This window comes from Xiphophorus couchianus, chromosome 13 (genome assembly GCF_001444195.1).
Source record: "Xiphophorus couchianus chromosome 13, X_couchianus-1.0, whole genome shotgun sequence".
NCBI lineage: Eukaryota > Metazoa > Chordata > Actinopteri > Cyprinodontiformes > Poeciliidae > Xiphophorus > Xiphophorus couchianus.
The window spans coordinates 21,539,319-21,563,274 of record NC_040240.1 but is presented as its reverse complement, the minus strand read 5'-3'; the positions used below and the strand labels follow the sequence as shown (position 1 = coordinate 21,563,274).

General features: G+C 40.9%; 1 protein-coding gene and 3 long non-coding RNA genes across 7 annotated transcripts in view; 1 reads left to right on the top strand and 3 right to left on the bottom strand.

Moving 5' to 3' along the window:
• LOC114155480 (zinc fingers and homeoboxes protein 2-like) overlaps positions 1-23,956 on the top strand; it is a 152,580-nt gene that overhangs the window by 28,112 nt on the left and 100,512 nt on the right. The gene's annotated exons all lie outside the window — the stretch shown is intronic.
• LOC114155483 (uncharacterized) lies at positions 1,403-3,480 on the bottom strand. Of its 2 annotated transcripts, XR_003597757.1 has the most exons (3): positions 2,947-3,480; positions 2,552-2,612; positions 1,403-2,425 (listed from the first exon to the last, which is right to left on the bottom strand). It is a non-coding gene; the product is annotated as an uncharacterized LOC114155483 (long non-coding RNA). The 2 variants fall into 2 exon arrangements; XR_003597758.1 differs by lacking the exon at positions 2,552-2,612.
• Positions 12,438-13,254, bottom strand: LOC114155482 (uncharacterized). 2 transcript variants are annotated; one of them, XR_003597756.1, is made up of 3 exons: positions 13,007-13,254; positions 12,608-12,929; positions 12,438-12,528 (listed from the first exon to the last, which is right to left on the bottom strand). It is a non-coding gene; the product is annotated as an uncharacterized LOC114155482 (long non-coding RNA). The 2 variants fall into 2 exon arrangements; XR_003597755.1 differs by having other exon boundaries at positions 12,438-12,929.
• On the bottom strand, positions 17,624-18,433 carry LOC114155481 (uncharacterized). Of its 2 annotated transcripts, XR_003597754.1 has the most exons (3): positions 18,193-18,433; positions 17,794-18,115; positions 17,624-17,714 (listed from the first exon to the last, which is right to left on the bottom strand). It is a non-coding gene; the product is annotated as an uncharacterized LOC114155481 (long non-coding RNA). The 2 variants fall into 2 exon arrangements; XR_003597753.1 differs by having other exon boundaries at positions 17,624-18,115.

Below are 23,956 nucleotides of genomic sequence, written 5' to 3'. Positions count from 1 at the left end.
TGTGTGTGTGTGTGTGTGTGTGTGTGCGTGTTATCACTCTGATCCTTTCTGACAGCACCGTCTTGAGTCTTGCCTGGTTTCAACAACAACAGTGTAGGACCTTTTTCTTCTTTTTTTTTTTTTTTAGTTGCTTAGAACTGTATTCCAGGTTGGCTCTTGTTAAGTTATGTACAGTCATATTAAAGCAGCCATGCATGTGTTAGTGTCCCTAAATTTTTGCCATAAAAAAAGCAGTGGCTGTGTATGAGGCGAGCAGTATAGTTTTTGTGAGACATTTTCTTTTTTCCAACAGATTTGTGCAGTGCGGCATCGAAACCAGGCCAAATGCATGGCTATAAGCCAAGTTTCTACACCACTATTAATAGAATACACTTTATCCTACAGAGGAAAATGATAAAGAGAAGTCGGGTCAGTTGGCTGTGTCTTCTGGGACGTTGGCTGGGTTTTAATGCAAAAATACATAGTCTTTAAGAAGGTTTTCAGTAGGAAGGGAAGGCAGAAAACTTAGATTTAACATCTTAGATAAGTAGTGAGAGGAAATCTGAGGTCAGTGAAATGATGTCTGGAAAGCAATTATAGCAAACATTTTTTCTTTTAACCTTGTTTACAAGGCTTTTGTTTTGGTAGAACCGTCCTATAAAGACTGCAAAGATATACTGGGTCAATAACAGAAACTGGATTTAAAAAAAACCCCTACAGAGTATGAAACTGGTCTTTCTGGACATATCTTTTGAAAACTTGAAGTTACAACCATCTGGAATGCAAACCCTCATGAATTTTTAAAAACTTCATGAATCAAACATTTCAAAGTCACGTTTAATTTATGTAAATTGATTAAGGATGTGTTTCACTAATGGCTTGAATCAATTTTGTTAAGCTTTTGTTTTGCATGTCAAGAGACTTTGATGCAGGATTTTCATTCTTCTTAAATGTATTCAAACCAATGTGTGATTTGTATGCAATAATTCAAATGTAGGCCATTTTGCAAAAATAGTACCAAAGTCTACCTCCTAAAAATGTAGATTTGTCTTTGTTCAATGAGAATTTCTCATTCTCCAGCACAGCTGTAAGTTTTCCACGAATTTTGGAAAGTGCTTCCACTTCTGACATTTAAATCAAGGGGAAAAAAAGTAATTTGCAGGTTTTGGCATAAAAACCTTGCCCTTCTGCAGGTTTAAGCTGGGTGTGATCTGACTGTGTGCTGAAATTTGTTAATGAAAGTAAATGTGCTAAAAAACCATCAGAATATTGTGTGTTTACTTCTAATTAACACACAATCCCTTTCTGTTTTTGCAGAAAGGGATGGGGGGAAAATACATTCCCTTTCATACTGTTGTGATTTAAACTCGACGGACCCAAAACGTGTGAGCACACGAACAGGAAATCAGCCAACACAGAACAATCAGAGTTTACTTATTTTATTCTTTTTAGCGCTAAAAAGAAAGAGACGCTTACCCTTACAGGCTTATGTGGATGTCAAGTGTAAAGGCCCGAATCTATACAGCATCTGCTCAAACACGGAAGACACCTTGCTTATATCCTAAAGTCCGCCTCCTGGTCTGCTGGTGTGTTACGTCACTGCCTAGTGGTCAGACGATGAGCTAAAGTTAAGTTTCGTTTCTACAGAAAGTGTCCGTATGAAACAAAAGGCTTTTGTGCAGAATCTTTGTGTCCGTAGATGTGTGTGCGTGCATGTATGGTGCGTGTCTGGAGTAAACGTCTCAACAATACCTACCTTAATATCTAGATATCACAAGTAATGATATTTGCAAACATTTAGTGTGAATATTTCTAAAACCTTCTCCCAATATGAAACACATTTTGAGAATCTTTTCATATTTGTCTCTGTTATTTTGGTTAAATCTGTAAAAATAAGCTTAGAAAAGGAATTAATCAGTTAATTCAGGAAACTGATTGTTTCCTGAATTAATACACACAGCATCATTGAGTTTAGATCAGATTTTTTGTCCTTAATTAGATATTGGCTGATATGAGATTTGCACGGTATGACAGCCTTGAGCAGAAAAACATGTAATTATGATAATTGCATCAAAGTTAAAAAACAAAATGTGAAAATTGACTTGTTTTTACTTTGAACAGAAAAGCAACAATTTCTGCTACAAAAACGATAGTAAAGTAAAATTAGTGATAACTTTCAGTAAGCACGCTGATTGGACAAAAATATGCTGTGTCAGTCTTTCTAGAGTAACACGAAGCTGGTAGTCACTGGTTAGTTAATGTGTGTATCGGTTCAGGCAGTACAGTTGTCTTTGCATGCCTTGTTACATGTCAACTGTAGTTTTAATAAAACAAATTCTCTCAATAAGAGTGATGGTTGGCAACGGGTGGGCTTTCCAAACAGCTGACTTTGTCTTTCTTGTAGGCAAGGGAAATGGTGATTCTTCTTTTAGCCAGTTGACCAACACTGTGGAGAAAGAACAGTGATGTATTCCTCTATGGTCAGCAAATGCACATTTTGATTAAATTACTTTAAACCACAGGATTAGTATGATGATTTGTGCGGCTTTGAAACTTTTGTGTGCCTCATTACCAGAAATCTACCCAAGCTTATCCTAGACGCCTTTGTTTGAACCCAAGAAGTTTGACCAGCTCTGTAATGCAAAGAACTGAAGCTGTGTACTCAAAATAAAGTAGGAATTGTGGAACCCAAGAACCTGGTTGTTAAAAATTATTAGCAGAGATAAAGAAACAAAATTTTCCTCACAATTTTAAGTTTTTTAAAACTACAAAAATTGTAAAACAAGTTAATTTGAGAATTGTCAGTATAGAAGATTTCCACCAAGATTAGTTAAAGTTTTGTTTTTTGACTAGAGCTGGGTAGCAGTCCAGCTTTGGGCTTAGAAATAGTCAAAGTACTTGACTCTTTCATATGGAGACTGCAGGAGAAAACTCGCAATAAAATGTCTACATTACGCTAGCACCTACCGAACACATCTTCGTCTGACACCCATCTAGGAGGTTGTTGGTCCTCTGGAACTTTTGGTTTCTACACCTGTTGATTATTCCATTAATTACAGACTTTGGAAGCATGTGGCCTTCATGGATAACAAGGCAAAGAAAAAACAGAAACCCCACACAGAATTATTAAAATCATATTAGCTACAGTATACGTTTTGCACATATCAACCACTCTAGCTTCTGACCCCCACTCAGAAGCAGTTGAGAATCGGTGGGTGCAGTTACAGATGTTGCTCTCGTTACTTTAACATGTCAGTTCATGTGAAAGAAAGACCAGGAAATACTTCCCCGCACTGCAAGTATTAAGTTGTGATTATCCGATCAGAACGGATTGTCCCCCACCTTAGTAGCTTTGTTTAACAATTTACTGGCAGCAATAGGTCAAGTTGAGTTTAAAAACCTGGCTAAGCACACTGTGACATGCTGATTTTTGGCTTAAAGCATACGTAAGTGCATAACAGAGCCCCTGAAAGCATACTCACTATGCAGTTAAATAACTAACGTCTGGCTTTAAGTGCCAGAAATAGGCTCTAAGAAGGCTTCCCGTTGCTTTAATTTAACTTAAATTAAAGCACACACCGGTGGATCCTGACAGCCTAGTTGTTGATGGGTTTGTGTGTTTTAGCATATTAATGTCTCAAGATTAATGTGTTGATGATTAAATGGTGTGAAAACATCACATATTCTGTTTAAAAAGCCACAGTCTTTGCCTTCTTTCAGCGCCAGGAGGCATTTTGTCAGAGGAAGCATTCATTAATCTTATTTATTTTGCTAATGTATGGCATTTTAATAAGGGGAAGCTAACTGTTGACATTGTGAGAAGGTGCCGGACTTGGAAGCAGACTGCAGGGTCGAGATTGTCTGGAGGCTCCCGTCAGGTTCCTTTTTGTTTTGTTTTTTTTTTTACTTCTGAGGAAAGAGGTATTTGGTCGGAGCCTGGCTTTTCCTCTCATCTGCATCCTATTTGAATTTCCTGCTTGCATAATTCCTTGGTTAATGGGGAACTGCTCGGCACTGCCACAGCTGTTTTGCCTTTCCTGCTTGGCAAGAACGACGTTCACGCAGTGGGAGGAGGGCGGGAGGCGAGGCCAAAATGTTTAAAAAGGAAGAAAAAAAATCTGCAAGTCATGTGGTGCAAAAATACAGTACAAACAACGTGTGATCCCCCCGAGGATGGACGACGAGGAACGGAGCCAAATATCAACCCACCCCATCCTTCTATTCCCCCTTTGCCCCATCTACACACACACACAAGCACTAAAAGTGACACACCCCCTTCAACAGAGCTTCACTGAGCATGTGCAGTGATAGTGATGAGCCTCTCTTTTTCCCTCTTGCTTTCCCCCACCCCCTCCTCTTCATCCAGTCCTCAGCTCTGCCATGCTGGTCCTGTAATTGGCTGGAAACAGGCTCTGGGCAGCACCAGCACATTGCTCCAGTCGGCCTTCAACCAGCCACATTAATCTGTTTATGCATTCACAGACCCATTAGAGGCTGTTTGTTCGCTCATTAGTGAACCTGGGCTGGAGTTTGAACCCCGCCACAGCCGCTTTAATCGCTCCGAGAAACGCAGAATGTGCGGGAATTTGTGGCAAAGACGTCGGCCCCCATTAGCAGCTGACAGACTTTCCCTGTTTAGCTCGGAGGGAACCGAGCGGTGGCACAGTTTGTCCTGAGCTCCGGAGGTTTTAGGTCCTGTATTTAAACAAATCTAAAGGGGGGGAGGGGGCTTAGAAGCTTTGAGTGAAAGGTCCATTAAAGTATTATATCAGAACACTTAATAGAACCATTCATTTGTTAAATGTGTTTTTTCTCTGTGATGTGGGTCAGGGTTGGTGTCTGGCTCCTGTCTGCTGCAGGCAAAATACAACCCTGTTATAGACTTTGAAAAGTTTCTTCTTTATGTCAGCCAAAGACAAAATGTTCCCATTTCTGCGTCTGCATCACATAAAGTGAACAAAGTTCCATTTATATAAAACCATCATAAAAACAGAATTTTAGGACGTTTTCTGTGGCGAACTGTATCGAGAACATTCCCTAATTTATAAAACATGTCATTTTTGCAGTTTTCTTTACTGCTGTTCTCGTTTATGTTTTATGTCTAAAGTTTTAAACACCCAATGACCTCCTATCTCCAACAGTCATTGAGCAAGAGGAAGGTTGCACCCTGGACGGCGTTCAGTCCATCACACGGCAACACATGTGACAAACAATCATGAACACATAATGATACTTTACAATTTAGAGAGACCAATTGATCTGTCTGGTCATGTTTTTGGACTGGGAGAAACCAGAACACCCAGAGAGCACCCACATGGAGAACAGGCAAACTCATTGCAGAAATACCTCAGATGGGGCTTCAAACCCAGGACCTTTTTGTTGCAAGGCAACAGTAATACCAACTTCGCCACTGTACAGCCAGTAGCAATCCTACATAACTCCAATATTGCAAGCAGATATTGTGATGACATTTGTTAGATTGTGTAGCTCTACTGGGGGCGATACTTTGGAGCGATTGTGGCGACAGTGATTGGTGTTCATCCTTTCATCCAGCTAGCAATGGTGCTTGAATGTGACACTTGAAATTTATTGTCCTACCCATCAGACAATCATTGCTTTCAATGTGCCAGTAAAACATCTTTGCTATGGAACTGGTAGGTTAACTGTACTCCATTATTGCTTCCCGAGACTGTTGGAGGACATAAACCACACCTAACAAAACACGCCATCCCCAACCAGACGACTCTGGTTTTTTTTTGGTCTGGTTATGACTGCACCTTGCCCTCATTTATAATTAGAAAAAAAATGAAAAGCAGGCTTTGAGGTTTCATTCAGCCATAAATTATTGATTAAGAAGGCGGAGCAATGTAGTAAGCAGGTTAGATAACATTTTTATTTCAGCAAGATATTTTTTCATTGGTGCTGTTACAAATATAGTCCAATTTGTATGATGAACAAACAGCCTGATTATTGTTTCTAGTGAGGTTTTCATGCTGTTGTAGTACAGCCCACTGATTTGTCTGGGTATTTTTAAAGCCTTTAGTGGCTGATTGCTGCAATTTCTTCCAAAATCACACATACTTCTTGATTCAAAACTCAATTGAAAGGAAACAGAATTTGCATAGTTTACGTCATATCTATTACGGACATATTAAATAAATAGCAAAAAAAGCTTTTTAGAAAACATTAAATTGACCACCTGTATCCAATGCATGCTGATTTATTATTGTTAGTGACAACGTTTTTTTTTTCCTTGTTATGGATTTCTTCTCTTTTTGCTTTTCACTCACTTGAATGTTTATGATCATCAAAGAACGGTAACAACGGTAAACAAGATAGGTGTAGACACATGATTTCATACAGTATATGGTTGGACTAAAGCAAGTAAAATCAGCCACACCCAAAGAGAAAAAAATAATTACCCTTTACACCTAGTAACTGGTTGTGCCACTTTCATCTGTAAGAACAACCGTGAAATGTTTGCAAAAGTTTTTGCCTCAATTTAAGCCACAATTGAGGCTTTTGGAAAACCAACGGCTTATTTAACATTATTTACTATATTTCCAATTGGACTTTAGTCCCGGCTTTGGCTAGGTCTTTTTGAGACGACGTAAACCTTTGTAATTGATCACTCTCCTGGTTAATAATCCAAGAGTTATTAAGCAAGGCCGTGATGTTAAGATTGCAAATGGATAGTTGGGCATTCTTCTTCAGGATTTCCCCATTGAGAGTACAATTTATGTTCCCGTCAATTGCAGCTAGAAGTCCTCCAGCAGCAAAGCAATCCCAGACCATCACTCCTACACCATGTCTGTTAACATAATTTTTTTTTTAAATGTATGTATTAGTTTTATACCAGATTAAGCCTGAGCGTCAGTTTTTTTGTGTGTTTTTTTTTAAACTTTTGTCTGGTGAGTCCTTTTAGTCTTTCCACTAACATTTTGGGGATCATTAAGTTGTTTTTGGCCAGCTGTGCTTCTATTCTGGGAACTCTTCCATAGACACCTTTCGTGCCCCGTCACCTTTTTACAGTTGAACCATGAACTCTGACCTTAATGGATGTAGCTAATGTCGATAGTGGTTTAGGTGTCATTGTTTGTTCATTTATGTCCTGGATTATCAAATGAGGCTCTCTTGGAGTAATTTTGGTAGACCAACCACTACTGGGAAGATTTAGGATCTATTCTGTTTTTTTGTTAATTTCTTTTTTCTTTTTTTGCTGTTGGCTCTCACTGATTTGCAGAAGTTCCAGCTTTGCAACCCCGTTCAGACTGATGTATATCAGTGACTTTTTGTTTCTCATGTATTTATTTTTCCTCATTTGGGTCATGACATGTCACTTCTTAAGATCTTATCTCCTACTTCCTGTTGTCCAACAGGTTTTTATTGAAATGATTTCCTGATTGCACATTACTGTCAGGGATCATGTAGAGGTGGCTTGTGAAACTTTCTAACTTTCTGTTAATCACAGTTAATTCATGATTTGAGAAGGGCAGTAGTAATATTTTTCTTAAGTCAAAATTATTTTCACCTCCAAGTGAAAGTAGTATCTACAAAAAGCATTTTTGAATTGTATCTGTTTTTAAAAATTTTAAAAGAAGGCGATTTAATAAAAAAGGGGGAACATGCTTTTCTAGAGGGCTGTAGGTCTAAACACAATTTGTTGTTTAGGAAATACTTTTAATTAATACTAAAAACTAATATTTTTAATATACAAATTTTAATTGTACTCTTAATGTTTATTTCTTAAATGGTAAACACAATAGTATATTACACAGCAACAGTTGCATTACTGTTCATCAGGGTCATTTGGAGTTCAGGCTTTATAGTTGACATTTCAAGCTGTGACATGTGACATTTATACTTTTAAGTTTTCTGTCAGTCTGTGATTTTGATCATTGTGATACAAACAAAGAAATAATGAATGGAAAGGAGAAAGGCCGAGCTGCTAAAGATTTTGTTCAAATTTGAAATAATGCAGAACTGTTGTTTTTTCACACTGTATTACTGGACTGTATTCTGGATGAGCCTGACAGGAAACCTCTGACACACACACACACATAATGCAATCAGTAAATCTTATTAGATGTTTTAACTTTGGCTTGGTGTGTTTGTGCTGTTGTGTACACAAACCTGACGTTTCCAGATCAGTCCCAGTCTGTTTTTATTACTTTCTCAGCATGTGGGGAAGGCTCTCTTTTTATTTTCAATCTTCATTCATCTCTTTGAATCTTTGTTCTGTCCTGTTATTAACTTGGAAGAGAACCGGTCATCCTGACCTCAGAAACAAGAGATTTCGGCTCTCCTTCACCAATAAATGCGGTGGAATTTTACTGCTGTCCAGATCATAATGAAATCTGTGGTCTCTTTGTTATGCAGCCCCGGCCATTGTTATGATCTGAGTTCCGAGAGAGATCCCTGAACTCTGGGCCAGGCCTTTATTGTCACAATATTATGTTAGAGGGCTGAGATATTAATTTTTACAACAGTTTTTATGTAATTTGATCTGAACATTTAGATGGAAAACAGATGTTTTACATCCCTTGAATATAAAGTACATGAATCTTGACTTTTCAGTGTAATCTGAACTGAAAGTACATATTTATCTGATTAGGTTCAGGGGTGAAATGTTTATTTAGATCATAAAGTACGTAGGTGCACCCACATGCATATGGCCGTTATGAGATTTTCACGGTACCATAAAATTGAGTATAAATATCACAATTTTCCTTTGTCATGACATTAGATTAAATATATGATGTCCGGTGGACATTCATTTGCCATTTTATTTTTGAAGATTGCAATTATTAGAACGCTTGCAAACAATCCACATTTACCTCGCACTTTTTTTTGGCATCATGCTGTACCATTCGCGCTCTATGAACTTTTAATAAGTTCTGGATAAAATGTGGATATCAAGCCCAGTCAGAGTCCACCAAACTGACAAGATATATTATTGGCATAAAGAACGTGAATGCAATTGCATCTTGCATTTGATACCAAACATTGCATCAAAATAGTTGACCATTAAAAGTTTAAATGTTGCCTTAAAGAGGTTGGCACAAAACATTAAAAAATGGGCACAACATAATTGTTTCCATTCCAACCGAAACATCATTAAACAAATGTGCTGCTGCTGCTTGTCATTATTTTTGAAAAATCTGTTAAATTCCCAAGTACCATAAATTTTTAGCAATCAGTAGTGCAAGTAAATGCTCAGATAAATGAGTATAATCACTTGTTACTGCATGTCAAGCTTGCAAGTTGCACATTCAAATAATAGTTTTGTTTCTATAATTACTACATGAATGTTCTTAAATTCAAGAATTTTTTTTTTCTTAAATTGTTAGTAGAATATCCTTAAGAATTGGTATGGTCGTGTGCTATTAATTAAATGGATGATTTAATTGTCCATTTGATTGGCAAAAGAAACAATCAGAACTAATTAGCCGTTAACCTTTCAAAACTAAATTAATTTTGTCAATTAAAAAAAAACAGTTGCCTTGAAATCATTTGAACATGTAATAAACTAGTGTTTAAGGGTAAAAGGTCAAAAAATTAGATCATTGTGCAAGATTCAAACACAGGTTCAAAGCTGACAGGATCATGTTGAAAGCTAATTAAAAAAATAATAACGGTGAATAGCCAGCCTGGGAACAACATAATTTAAAAAAGAGCCACAGAAACAACAAAAAAAATCAAATTCAAAAGTAGTTTATTGATTCCAAAAGGGAAGAAATGGAGAGTAATCCTTTGCTAATGTAAAGCATTTTTTGATTGTTTACAAAAAAAGTCTAGCAAAATTCTGATACAAGCCAGACTGAACCACCCCAACAGTAGTACATTTTAAGCTTATGTGCTTTGGGGCGTGCTGTGGTGGCGCAGGGGGTTAGCACGCCCCACATTTGGAGGCCTTAGACCCGCGGACGTCGCGGGTTCCCGGTCCCGACGACCTTTGCCGCATGTCCTCCTTCAAAAATGGCGCCGGCTCACCTGGCTGCCTGCAGACGCAGCTGCGTGTGTGTTAATCTGTGTATAAAAAATTCTTGCTGTAACTGCGAAATAATTTCCCTGCTGGGATGAATAAAGTAATTCTTCTTCTTCTTCTTTGCAGATACCCAAATCATAAATGAAAAGCAGCTTCTATGCTTTATGATATTTCCCAATGGTGTGTCCTTTGTTGACTGGGTGAATGTGTTTTACTCCTAAGCTATTTTTGTCATTTGATTTTCTTAAATACTGGTTTGGTTAGCATAGCATTCCAGAGCAGGGACAAAACAGAACAAATGACAAAGAGCAATGTGATAACATTTAACTTGATATGACATGTTATTGGCACAGTTTGCTCCATAGACAACAGCTGATCTTTATCTGAATCAGAGTATCCATTTCTTGGAGCACTAGCAAACATTCTTGATCAGAAGATCTGAACTCATTGCAGGCTTGAGGTTCCTGTTGGTATGTTTGGAAATCCCCAGAATGTCAAAAGTGTCATTGATTGTTAAGCCACAAACTTTTAAGAAGTTTTGTCTCAGTTCCCTAGGATTTGGGACAATATTAGTCAGCAGCAGAAGTTTTTGTCACATTGTTTGTAATGCTGAGGCTATTATGGCGTCATATAAAACGACTGAAGAGGAAAAGCTGTAAAGTTTGCAAGCATGTGCATTGTTACTGGAAATATTCAGATTTTACATTGTTTTGTAAGCTTGCCAGTTTTCTATTTGCAGAAACAAACAAACCAGTATGGGTTCACCTTAAGCTTAATGAACCAATAGTTTTTCTGTGGGTGGGTTGTTAGTGTTGGTGTCATTTGGATGCTTTCCCCTAATACTTTCAGGTTAGATCTATACAATAAAAACATTTTTAAAAAAGCATGTAGTTGTGATACTATTACTGAATCTTGCAAAGTAAAATTCAACACCAAGAAATAAATTAGCATATTTATCAACATTTTGTCAAATATATTTTCATAGTCAAACATTCTGACCAACATTTATTTATTTTTCTTTTTTAGTCCAATTTTTTTCACTTTCTATTTTAACCAATAAACACCAAGTGTATTTATTTGCTTTTTTTTAACTTACTAGCTTGATTTCAATAAGATTAAAACTATTAAATACAACAATCAGTCAGAGTCCATGTGCTGCTCCAATGAGATTCAGGAAATGAGCAACAGCATTATGAGGCTTACCAGCTGTCCGTCACAGTTTGTAGAAGACTTTTGCACAGTTCTGAATTTACATGTGCTACCAGCACTGTTTGCTTCTCATGCTGTGGCACTTTTAGGTCAATCACACCAAAAGTACCTGCACTCTCTGATTGCTAGGAGATTGAGTCCACCTGGTTCTCATCACTACCAAACAGAGAAGCTGCAGAAAGGTGCAGCAGAGGGGATTGGCTACCTGGCAGTTTGCATTTTGCATTTTGTTACTGGAAATATTCAGATTTTACGTCATTTTGGAAGCGTGCCAGTTTTCTATTTGTAGAAACAAACAAACCAGTATGGGTGCACCTTAATGAACCATTAGTTTTTCTGTGGGTTGGTTGTTAGTGTTAGTGTCATCTGGATGTTGTCCCTTAATACTTTCAAGTTAGGGTTATACAATTTAAAAAAAGCATGTAGTTGTGATACTATTACTGAATTTTTCAATGACAATTCTGTTTAACAAACACCTGACTTTAACTTCTCAGCCTTCTTTTATATCTTTGGCATGCTAAATTTGCAATCATGGTCCTTGAAATGAAATGGTACACCAAATATCACATTCGAGGAGTTAATCTTGATGTTATATTGCACACAGTCATTGAGATAGAAACGTTATGCTTTACCAGCTCATTATCATAGAATCCACCATGAAATTTACCATTGTACCAAAAATTAAATAAAGCTGAAGCAGAACTGGACCTTTTAACATGACAAATACCAAAAACTCACCAATAAGTTCACCGAGAACGTTCTAAACATTAAACATGGAAATACCTGGGCTCAGTCAAAGACCGGATTAAAGGGCGACTGTGACACAGTGGGAAGAGTATTTGTCTTGCAATCCAAATGTTGTGGTTCAAATCCAGATTCCTCCTGTCGCATGTTGATGTGCCCCTGGGCAAGGTATTTGACTGCAAGTTGAATTGCGCTTGCATAGATGACTAAGTGTGACTTTGTAAATGTGGCTTTAATGGCTGTGATGATGAGAAAATGCTTTATAAATTCATTCCATTATCTTGAGCTCATTGGGATGCTGTGGCATGACTTGAAATGTGCTGTACATTCAAGAAATCCCTCAATAATCTGACAACCCATGAGGAGCGGGGCAAACCTTCCTCAGACTGCTGTCTGAGAGAGGAAGATGGCATCAAGAAGCATTTCACCACAATGTTATTTCAGTCAAAACCTGTTTGTGTCATGATGGGTGATAGCCGGGTTACCCACATGCAAGAACACACCAAGAGAAGCGATATGAAACAACAATAATATTTATTTTGGTGAAAGGAAGAGGGGTCAGGGGAAATAGTTCTGGAACCTGGGACTGGAGGAAACTGGTCATCAGACTGTATATGAGAAAAAGCGGAGTGAGACACGGGATGGGTCAAATGGAATAATTCTGAGAATCTTTCGTAGGACGCTTACTTGAATGCGGAGGTTAGTATTGTCAATGGTGGCGGCTGGAGAAGTGAGTTACCGTCGGAGAGCGAGCAGGTAAGCCTTGCAGCTGGAGAGCAGAGTGGGCTGACTTCCGAGCGGGGCTTCGACAGTTAGCTCCCGGAACATGAAACGCTGGCAGGCTCAGTCGGTGGCGAGGCACAGAGGATCCACGGGGAGGGACCAGGGAGGTAAGTGCACGGAGGAAGGCAACCGATTGGTAATACCAATGGCGTCGTGAGGAACACAAGGAAATCCAGGGGGGAGCGCTTGTCCACATCCAGGAGTCACAGGGCGATCACAAGGAAATCTGACGGGGAGAACACAAGGAGCGATCAGAACACAGGGAGCGATCATAGAAGGCTTCTTCCTAAGAAAAACGTCTACCAGTGAAGGCAAACACTCAGGCACTGGAGTGTCAGCTAGGCTGTCCTTATGAAGCACCTCCGCAGCGCTTGAAAATTAGACACAGGTGCGTCTACAGGTTGGCCGCCACACTTCTCCAGGGGCTCCGCTCACTGGTGACATCTGATGGCTGTTAAAGGAAACGCAGCTTCCCAGAAAAAACCCAGGACAGAAGAGGAAAAGAAAACAAAATAAAACAGGAAAAAGAACCCCAACCTAACAGTACCCCCCCCTCAACGGACGCCACCTGGCGGATGAGAAGAGGAGGAGGGCTGAGAGGCGGTGAAATCCCTAATAAGGGAGGGGTCCAGGATAAAGGAGGTAGGGACCCAAGAGCGTTCCTCCGGACCGTAACCCTCCCAGTCAACGAGGTACTGGTGACCCCGGCCACGCCGACGGGAAGCCACAAGCCGGCGGACGGAGTATGCCGGGTGACCATCAATAAGACGGGTGGGAGGAGGGGGTTCGGCCGGAGGGCAAAGATCACTGGACAGGACCGGTTTAATCTGGGAGACATGGAAAGTAGGATGAACACGTAGGGAGGAAGGAAGGCGAAGGCGTACAGCTGCCGGATTGATGATCGACACTATTTCAAACGGGCCAATGAACCTGGGAGACAATTTCTTGGACATGGACTTGAGGGGTATGTCCCGGGTAGACAACCAGACCTTCTGACCGACCAAGTAAGTGGGCGTAGAGGTTCTTCTCCGGTCAGCCTGTTTCTTGTTCTGCGTGGCAGTGTTATGAAGTGCCGAGATGGTTTCAGACCAGATCTTTTTACACCGGCGAATGTGATGTTGTACTGACGTGACAGATATGTCCTTCTCGTCGTATGGCATAAGAGGGGGCTGGTAGCCAAGTGACACCTCGAACGGGGAAAACCCTGTGGCTGCTGAAATGTGACTGTTGTGTGCATATTCTACCCAAGGTAGATATTGAGCCCAGTCTCCAGGGTTTGATGTAGTCAGGCAACGCAGCATGGCCTCCAGCTCCTGATTCAACCTCTCCGTCTGGCCGTTAGTCTGGGGATGGTAACCAGAGGTTAATGACACCTTCGCCCCTAGGGCGGAACAAAATTGTCGCCAAACTTGGGAGATAAACTGAGGGCCCCGATCGGAAAGGATCTCCTGGGGAATGCCATGTAACTTAAAAACATGTTTTATGAGGAGCATGGCAGTTTGAGCGGCAGTGGGGAGTTTGCGAAGGGGAATGAAATGACAGGATTTGGAGAAGCGGTCAACAATAGTGAAAATGGTGGTCATACCCTTAGATGGAGGTAATCCCGTGACAAAGTCAACAGCGATGTGGGACCAAGGTCTCTTGGGGATGGGTAATGGCTGGAGTAATCCTGTGGGTGGCTGATGGGAGGACTTGTTCCTGGAACAGACTGGACATGCTAATACAAACTCTTTGACATCTTTATGAACTGATGGCCACCAGAACCTTCGGTTGACCAACCCAATAGTTCGACTGATACCTGGATGTCCGGAAAACTTGGAGGAATGTATCCACTGCAGAAAGCGGGATCGAGCGGAAGCAGGGACGTATGTCTTTCCCTGTGGACATGACTCAGGGACTGGCTCGGTTAACTGGGCTTGACGGATGAGGTCTTCAACCTCCCAGGTAACTACTCCCACCGTGCAGCTGGAGGGCAGCAGGGGAGCAAGTTCTTTCTCAGAGTCATCGGGTGCATGCAGTCTAGAGAGGGCGTCCGGCTTGACATTTTTTGAACCTGGACGGTAAGAGATAGACAGGTTGAATCGAGAAAAAAATAATGACCAGCGAGACTGTCGAGGGTTGGAACGTTTGGCTGACTGAATGTGAGACAGGTTCTTATGGTCAGTCCAAACTACAATGGGATGCTCAGCTCCCTCTAGCCAGTGTCGCCATTCCTCTAGGGCGAGCTTGATAGCCAGTAACTCTCTGTCCCCCACGTCATAATTGCGTTCTGCTGGCGAAAGTTTGCGGGAGAAAAATGCACAGGGGTGAGTCTTATTATCTTTTTCTGAGACTTGAGACAGCACGGCCCCCACTCCAGAGTCAGAAGCATCGACCTCGAGGATGAACTGTCTTGCTATATCAGGCTGGACTAGTACTGGGGCGTTAGCAAACAGGTTCTTGAGTCGGTTGAAAGCCTCCTCTGCTTGTGGGGTCCAGGTAAAACTAGACTTGGTGGATGTGAGTGCAGTTAAAGGTAAAGCGGTCTGGCTATAATTTCGTATGAACCGGCGGTAAAAGTTGGCAAAGCCCAAGAACCGCTGCAGCTGTTTACGGGTCTCGGGTCTAGGCCAGTCCAACACAGCTCTAATCTTGTCCTCTGAGGGTCTTACCTGCCCGCTCTCAAGGACGTAGCCCAGGAAGGTAACTGATGATCGGTGGAACTCACACTTTTCTGCCTTAACGTACAGTTTGTTCTCCATAAGGCGTTGGAGAACCTTCCGGACATGCATCTTGTGTTCCTCCAGGGACTTGGAATAAATCAGTATGTTGTCTAGATAAACGAAGACAAACACATTAATGAAATCTCTGAGGACATCGTTTACGAGGGCTTGAAAAAAGGCAGGCGCATTAGATAACCCAAACGGCATAACTAAATATTCATAGTGTCCCATGGGTGTCTTGAATGCCGTCTTCCACTCATCTCCCTCGCGAATGCGAAGGAGGTGGTAGGCATTACGGAGATCGAGTTTTGAGAAAATTGTGGCTTCTTGGACGGGTTCAAAGGCTGAGGAAAGCAAAGGTAAAGGATATTTATTTTTAATGGTGATCTGGTTCAACCCCCTGTAGTCAATGCAGGGCCTCAAGGACCCATCCTTCTTCCCCACGAAGAAGAACCCTGCCCCAAGGGGTGACGAAGAAGTGCGTATGATGCCTGCTGCTAACGAGTCATTAATGTATTTCTCCATGGTCTGACGCTCTGGACGGGAGATATTATAAAGTCGGCTGGTGGGTAGTGGAGCTCCAGGTAACAGATCTATGGCACAATCGTAGGGACGGTGGGGGGGTAGAGTGAGTGCTTTGCTCTTACTGAAAACTGCAGCCAGATCCTTATATTCGAGGGGAACCAATGAAAGGTCAGGGGAATCGGTCTCATGCTGCTCTGCTGTTATGGAAGTCGGGGGAACGGCAGAGTGGAGACAAGTTGCATGGCAATCACTGGACCATGACTCAATAGTAGCCTTTCTCCAATTTATCTGTGGGTTATGTGCGAGTATCCACTCGAACCCCAGGATAACAGAGGAACTGACTGCGGGGAAAACAAAAAAAGAAATCTGCTCTGAATGGTTACCAGAAATCACAAGACGGACGGGTGTAGTCTTCTGGGTTATTCTGGGCAGGACCTCACCATTGAGGGCTGAAACACGAAGTGGGACCGGAAGTGGTTCTGTAGCGATTCCTAGTTGTTCAACAAGGGTAGAGTCAATTAGATTTTGTTCACAACCTGAGTCAATGAAAACTGCCAGAGGAAGAGATTGATGGCGATGGAACAGTGTAGCGGAAATAAGGAGACGAGATCTTCTATTAGTGGGTTGCACCGGCAGCCTCCTCGTCGTTACCGCCGGGCCTGCAAGTTTAAACGTACGGGACAGTTAGCAATGAAATGGTTGGGACCCCCACAATACAAGCATAATCGAGAGACTAGTCTTTTTTGCCTCTCCTCAGGTGTCAGGCGGGTGTTACCCAGCTGCATGGGTTCAGGTTCTGCGGTCTCCGAGGGGTTGGGTGCTTCCTGAAGACTAGGACGGGTAGCTTGTAGGGGGGCTCTGACTGAGGGATTTCGGCGATTTCTCTCTTTGGCTCGAGACCGAATTCTATTATCCAGTCTTATGGTCAGACTTATAAACTCCTCTAGAGTTGCAGGTTCATCCAGAGTAGCTAACTCATCTTTAATCTGTTCACTAAAAGCATGAAAGTAAGCACTTTTAAGTGCCGTGGCATCCCAATTTGAGGCTGCTGCCTTTATCCTAAAGTCAATGGCAAAATCAGACACAGTTCTTTGCCCCTGTCTTAGGTTCCAAAGTTCTCGGGAAGCTGAAGTCTGGTCTGTCTCTTGACTAAACACCTGTTTTAATTCTTTAATGAAATCGGGATAGGAACAACCAAAATCAGTGGGGGAGGAAAACTTAGCTTCGGCCCAAGCCAGAGCTCGACCGGACAGCAGGGACAGCACATATGCTATTTTAGCGTTGTCGTGTGGAAAACTTTGAGGACAGGAATTGAAAATGATGGAACATTGTCAGATAAATCCTCCACATTTGTGCACATCACCTGTGAACCTCTCGGGAACTGGCAGCCGAATCTCCGAAAACGTGGGACGGATTGGCGGGTCTGGAACTGCAGGTGAGGCTGGGGCTGGAGGCTGCGCCTGCTGAACGGAGCCTTGCAAAAAGTTAGACAACTCGGTTAACCGACGGTTTGTTTCGGCCTGTCTGTTACTCAACTCTCTTAAAGCTGAATCATGTGACTGTATGAGAGCGTGTTGTTCCGATAAAGCCCTTCTTATAGCGTCTGCTGGGGTAGGTTGTTGGCCTGAGTGTTCTGTCATGATGGGTGATAGCCGGGTTACCCACATGCAAGAACACACCAAGAGAAGCGATATGAAACAACAATAATATTTATTTTGGTGAAAGGAAGAGGGGTCAGGGGAAATAGTTCTGGAACCTGGGACTGGAGGAAACTGGTCATCAGACTGTATATGAGAAAAAGCGGAGTGAGACACGGGATGGGTCAAATGGAATAATTCTGAGAATCTTTCGTAGGACGCTTACTTGAATGCGGAGGTTAGTATTGTCAATGGTGGCGGCTGGAGAAGTGAGTTACCGTCGGAGAGCGAGCAGGTAAGCCTTGCAGCTGGAGAGCAGAGTGGGCTGACTTCCGAGCGGGGCTTCGACAGTTAGCTCCCGGAACATGAAACGCTGGCAGGCTCAGTCGGTGGCGAGGCACAGAGGATCCACGGGGAGGGACCAGGGAGGTAAGTGCACGGAGGAAGGCAACCGATTGGTAATACCAATGGCGTCGTGAGGAACACAAGGAAATCCAGGGGGGAGCGCTTGTCCACATCCAGGAGTCACAGGGCGATCACAAGGAAATCTGACGGGGAGAACACAAGGAGCGATCAGAACACAGGGAGCGATCATAGAAGGCTTCTTCCTAAGAAAAACGTCTACCAGTGAAGGCAAACACTCAGGCACTGGAGTGTCAGCTAGGCTGTCCTTATGAAGCACCTCCGCAGCTCTTGAAAATTAGACACAGGTGCGTCTACAGGTTGGCCGCCACACTTCTCCAGGGGCTCCGCTCACTGGTGACATCTGATGGCTGTTAAAGGAAACGCAGCTTCCCAGAAAAAACCCAGGACAGAAGAGGAAAAGAAAACAAAATAAAACAGGAAAAAGAACCCCAACCTAACAGTTTGGGGTCTCGCTGGTCTCTTTTAGGGATTTATGTGTGCACATTTGTTAATAAACAACACAGGTGTTCTAAAAGGCTAAGTTATCTGTTTATGATTTATAGATTGAAAAATCTGGGAATTTGCAGTGTTTCAGCTTCGATGCACCATAAATCCGGAATAAACTTCCAGAAAACTGCAAAACAGCTGAAACACTGAGTTCCTTTAAGTAAAGGCTAAAACCTCGCCTGTTTAGAGTTGCTTTTGAATGTTGACCAACATATATAATTTGTATTGATGATTTTGATGATGGCCCTTGACAAAATGTAATATTCGTTACTGGCTTCTTAATTGGTAACCGTATGTTGTTTTTATGATTTTTTTTTTTTTTGTGTGTGTGTTTTTTATGTTGTAAAGGACTTTGAAGTACCTTGTTGCTCAAATGTACAAATAAACGTGATAGATTAACTGACAGATTGGCCTATCAGATGCGATCAAGGAAAACTTGTCAAATTCCGATCTCTAACTGATTACCGCAACTCTCGGGGAATGTTGTTTTATGGGATTCACAACTGCAATCTCCCATGTCTCTTGTCTGTTATTGCAAACCAAAATCCCATCTCTAATTGACCTGATTGATTAAATTCAGGTTTGGACAAGTAAAAAGAAGATGGGCAGATAGTGAGACGCCCCCTCACTGCTGCCACTAAAGGAGAAAACCCACAAAGCTAATTAAACAGTGCTGACTGGTTCATTTGCATGTTTTTGTAAGCATTAATTAAGATATGCAAAATATCCAGATGAGCAACACAGTATATCTAAGCAGCTTGCCAGAGCCCAGGTACAGCCACCAAAATTGATTGAGGCCACGTCCTCCGCCGTCCCATCAATCTTGAGGCTGCCTGCGTCAGAGCAGCAGGGAGTGCAGCACGCGCAGGAATTTGTCTCTTTGACTTTGACACTTACATATGAATATATTTCATGTTTTGACACAGAGCAGACGCAGCTGAACCTTGCGTATGATGCAAGCAGACTGCAACACCTACATTGCATAGCACAACATGGATGAACGTGAGAGGATTATGTATGTACAGTGGTGAGGAGGTGTGACTCATGTACAGTAGATTCGTTCTCTTTGATTCTCTGTTGTACAGAGAGGAGAATTCGACCCAAAAAGAATGAAGACTTGGAACACACTGCATAAGATGTCAAAACAATCTTCAGCATCAGTCCAGATAAATCAGACTTGCTGTTGCTGTATATTGCTGTAATTAAAACTTCATTTCTAATGCCTTCATTAGTTATAAATAAAGAAAAGCAAGATGTGTCCTACTAAGATGGAAACACCTTGCCTACTTAGATAAACACATCTTAGTAGGCAAGATGGACAAAGCAAGCTTTTGGGTATTTTATTAATGCACTTATCGGTCAGCTAGCAAGAAAAAATGGTCAATTTTTTTTATACAGCCCCTTCCTTCCTATTATCCTATTATTTTTTACTTAACACTGTAAAGTTCCACTTTTAGGTCTTATTAAAACACCAAAAAATGTTTTCAAGGCACTTAATTTTTATGAAAATAAATTAAGACAAAGTTTACACAAGTGAGTTGATATGTTTTTACAAGAGCTACACAGTATGTTACAAATCTATTGGTATTCCAACATCAATTAAAATGCACCAATACAAAAGTTAGTATAAAGTTAAGAGTTATGCAGGAAGCCCCTTCTGTTCATCGCTCTGTATTTGTGGATTCACCTATCCCCAAATCTGTGATTACTGATCTATAAGAAGCCTTATCTGCCTATTCCAATTTAGGCCAATATAAATTTTTTGTCTGAAATGTTGCTAAATATAGCAATAAAGTAATCGAGTTGGTAACAGTGGGGTGACTATTAACTGCAGACTTGACCTGGTGGGCAGGTCTGACAGTCAAACCTTTCTCACAGCAGAGCAAAAGAGTACAATAGTTGCCAAGGTACGTCAGATTGGTGGATAAGATCAGCTTCACATGTAAGAATCGGCTGATTACTGATCTCCCAAAATGAAGGAAATCAGAGCCGATTTATCACTGCTTCCCTGTTGTTTACTCTTCTTCTGAAAGTGTTCCTGCTATGTTAATTAGATTTTTTTGTCAACTGAGCCACCTTGTGTTTAGGAGAGTAAATACAGCCCATCAGCCTATTTAAGCTACAGCTTGCTTGCAGTGTGGCTAATTTTTGCTTTGCTGAAATTAAGCGTCTTTAATGACAGCTGTTCAGTAAATCAAGACAGGCAAATCCATCAAAGCAGCAGAGCAGCTGTCAGAGGGGAGAAAAAAATACAACACAGGATAAACCCCCCAAAAAATCTCAATGTGAGGAAGGTGCTTAATAATTTAAACACAAATGCAGTGGATGCAGAAGATCATACTACATCCAAGGATACTGTTGACAGATACACAGTGAGGAAATGCACTTAGATCACTTCTCTTCCCTGCTGCATCTTCAGCAGGAGAATATAGGCTAAAAATCTGTTGGAAAGCTTCAATTTACGGTACAACGTCAGGAGCCAGTCTGGGCAGAACACATTGTTGTATGCCCTGGTGTGTTTTTAGGTTTAATGCATTCTGGCAATTGAGCACTGGAGCTGGTGACAATAAAATCCCTGAGCAGGAACAAGTGGGTATTGGACAACTAAATGGTGTTTAAGTAATTTGGCTTGTATTGTATTTTTTTTCTCACTACACTGCTTCAACACGTCTATAAACAAAACAAAGCAAGAATCTTTGTTTTTGTCACTAACTGATGAATAAAATTGAGGTAAAACCCATCTAAATGTCTTGGTCATTAAACACTAAACTGCCTTACCATTCTTTTTGATTGCATTTAACAGCCTTTCACGCCTTCTCTAATACTCTAGCACTGATCACCTTTGATCCCCACAAGTGCTGTTAGAGTACCATGGAGAAAAACAGAGGCGAACTGGTTAGGATCAGGCCTGGTGATGGATGGGGGATGAGGTCAATCCTGAGGGGGATCCAGACTCTGGAAAAGACCTGTTGTTCTCTCTCACCGCCTGTCTCTCCCTGAGAGTTTCTCCCTGCTGCGCTGCAGTCCTCTGATGATCTCATCTGCTCACGCATCCAGCTTTAGAAACCCATACACACACACACAAACGCACACCACATCCTGAGGAAAATACTGCTGGTGATTCCCTCTTAAAGGAGCTTCATAATGTTTAGATGTTAATCACTGGAATGAGGATGGCTGCGAAAAAAGAAATCACTCCTCAAGATGAGGGTCAACTGCTATTGTTTTTTGCTTAATAAACCCTCAGTTTAGTTAATCTCTGCTTTGTATCTTAATGTTTTCGGAATGCATGTTTTGCTCTACTGTATTTATTTTTGGTCTAGATTGGAAGTAAATTGTGCTCCAGGGATTTTCTTTTTTTTTCCTACTGTGCAATGTGGCGTTCGTTTAAGGTTTATTTAGCCATTTAAAAAAAAGAAAATAAACATATTTTTCTTGTTCAGAGGCTGTTGCTCCATCCGTATTTTAATCATACCCAACTGATCTGAATTTAATCATGAATGGAATGTGAGATTTTATGATTCATAAATGATTTTCTGTTGGAATTAAAATGCAATTCAATCACGGTTGGATCACACTGAACAAATTTGCTGCTGAAATAAGTTTGTTCATGCAGTGGGCCCAGACTGTTACCGCTTATGAAAACGTGACTGCCATTTCCACTTTCATTCTGAGACTCAAACGGAAGCCAGAAAGGGAGATTGCTTAGTAGTCTGACCAAACTGGATGTCACACTGTTGTGCCTCACTTATACCGTGTGAAATTTGGTTGAGTTGGAGATTGATGTTTTTGGAAGAGTTCGGTAACATCACTGCCATCAACTTATTGCTGTAGTGTTTTTTTTCCTCTGGTTTTTGGAATTTTTTTCAACACCTTGCCTGTTGAGTCATAGGGATACAGAAATTGATGAAATATTGATGTTTTTTTTTTTCTCAGAATTTGAAATATTTATCACACATTATTTTTTTTATTTTCTAGGCTCAGTTAAATTAAGTTAATTTATATAGTTCTATTTCTAAGCAGAAGTTTGCCATTCCTATCTAAATATATAGAATTCAGTTTGTTAAAAATTGAATTCTAGATATTTAAAATGAATCCATACAAATGATCCAGTTATATATAGTGGAAATTCTGTTGATCAGAATTGGCATAATATCTAACGAATAACGAGACTATTTTTATTGAGTCAGTAACTATGCAGCAAAACCTTGCAAGAGCAATTACTTGGAGAGGGTGGAGAAGAAGTTCTTCTTTTTATGGTACCTTCTTAGGAATACTTCATATGGAAATGTTTCAAAAAAGACACAGCTAAACACCAAAGTAACGGACCATGAGTTCTTGACAAGTTAACGGCAGCAATACCTCCATCAATTGTTCTGTTCAATATATAAAGAAGCCACAACAAAACATAGAAGTAATAAGGTAGGTTTAAAATAAATAGATGGAAAAGACAAACAAATATAAGTACTGGGAAGCAATATTTCCATCAATGGCTCCATCTAGGAAAGAGGGACAACTAAACAGTCACTTCACCAGCTGTATTTTCTATGGGCAAGAAATACAAAGAGTAAACGTAGTTAATGGCAGTTTTAGCTCCATCATTGGTTTTAGCCAAGAAACGGATACAACTCAACACAGAAATTCAGAAAACACAATGAGCAATGCTTCAAGTACTTAAAAGTATCATAAACAATAAATTTAAAATATAGGACCCTAGCCAATGGTTCCAGGAAGAACACTTGGACACTTTAAAGATGCATGGCAATATATGCAGATGACGGAACGATGTGTTATCTTTTTTTTTCCTACAAAAAAGATATAGAAATCAACTTTAATCATCTCAAAACTATGAAAGCAAAAGCTTTCAATTTTACTGTTCTCAATGTTTACCTGTTGTCTCACTTAGATGAGCAATTAATCAAGTTTTAACTAGTTGGTCTTAAATGACAATTAGGTTTGATGAGAGATCCACAAATCACCCTTTGGACAAGCTCACAGCTGTTTGAATAACCTCGTTGAAATTCTAATTTTCTTGCTTTTGTCGTTTGTTCATTCCCCTGCTGTCTTTCAATCTCTCCTGTTGTTGACCATCCATCTCTCCCTCCCTTTTGCACCACTTTTAACATACATGTGGATTCGAAAGTGATTGACCGTTAATGGCAACTGGAAAAAAAAGTGGTTCAGTTCCTGCTGCTGCAGAATAGCTTCTTGAAAGCAAGGAATCCAGCAATCGCACACAAGCTGACAGGGCTGATTGGCGCCGCGGCTCTGAATACGCGCTCGAGCAGGACCCGTTCCTGCTGCTGTTTGTGTTATATTAGGCTTAAGAGGAACCATTGGTGGCCAATCTGTGTGCCTCTGTGGAAATTTTGCATAAAGTTAAAACTTTTTGAAGTCGCACAGGTGGATGTCTTATTACTTCGCACTCTTAACACAATGCTCCACAAATAAAAAAACATTTCAAGAAAGTTTGACTT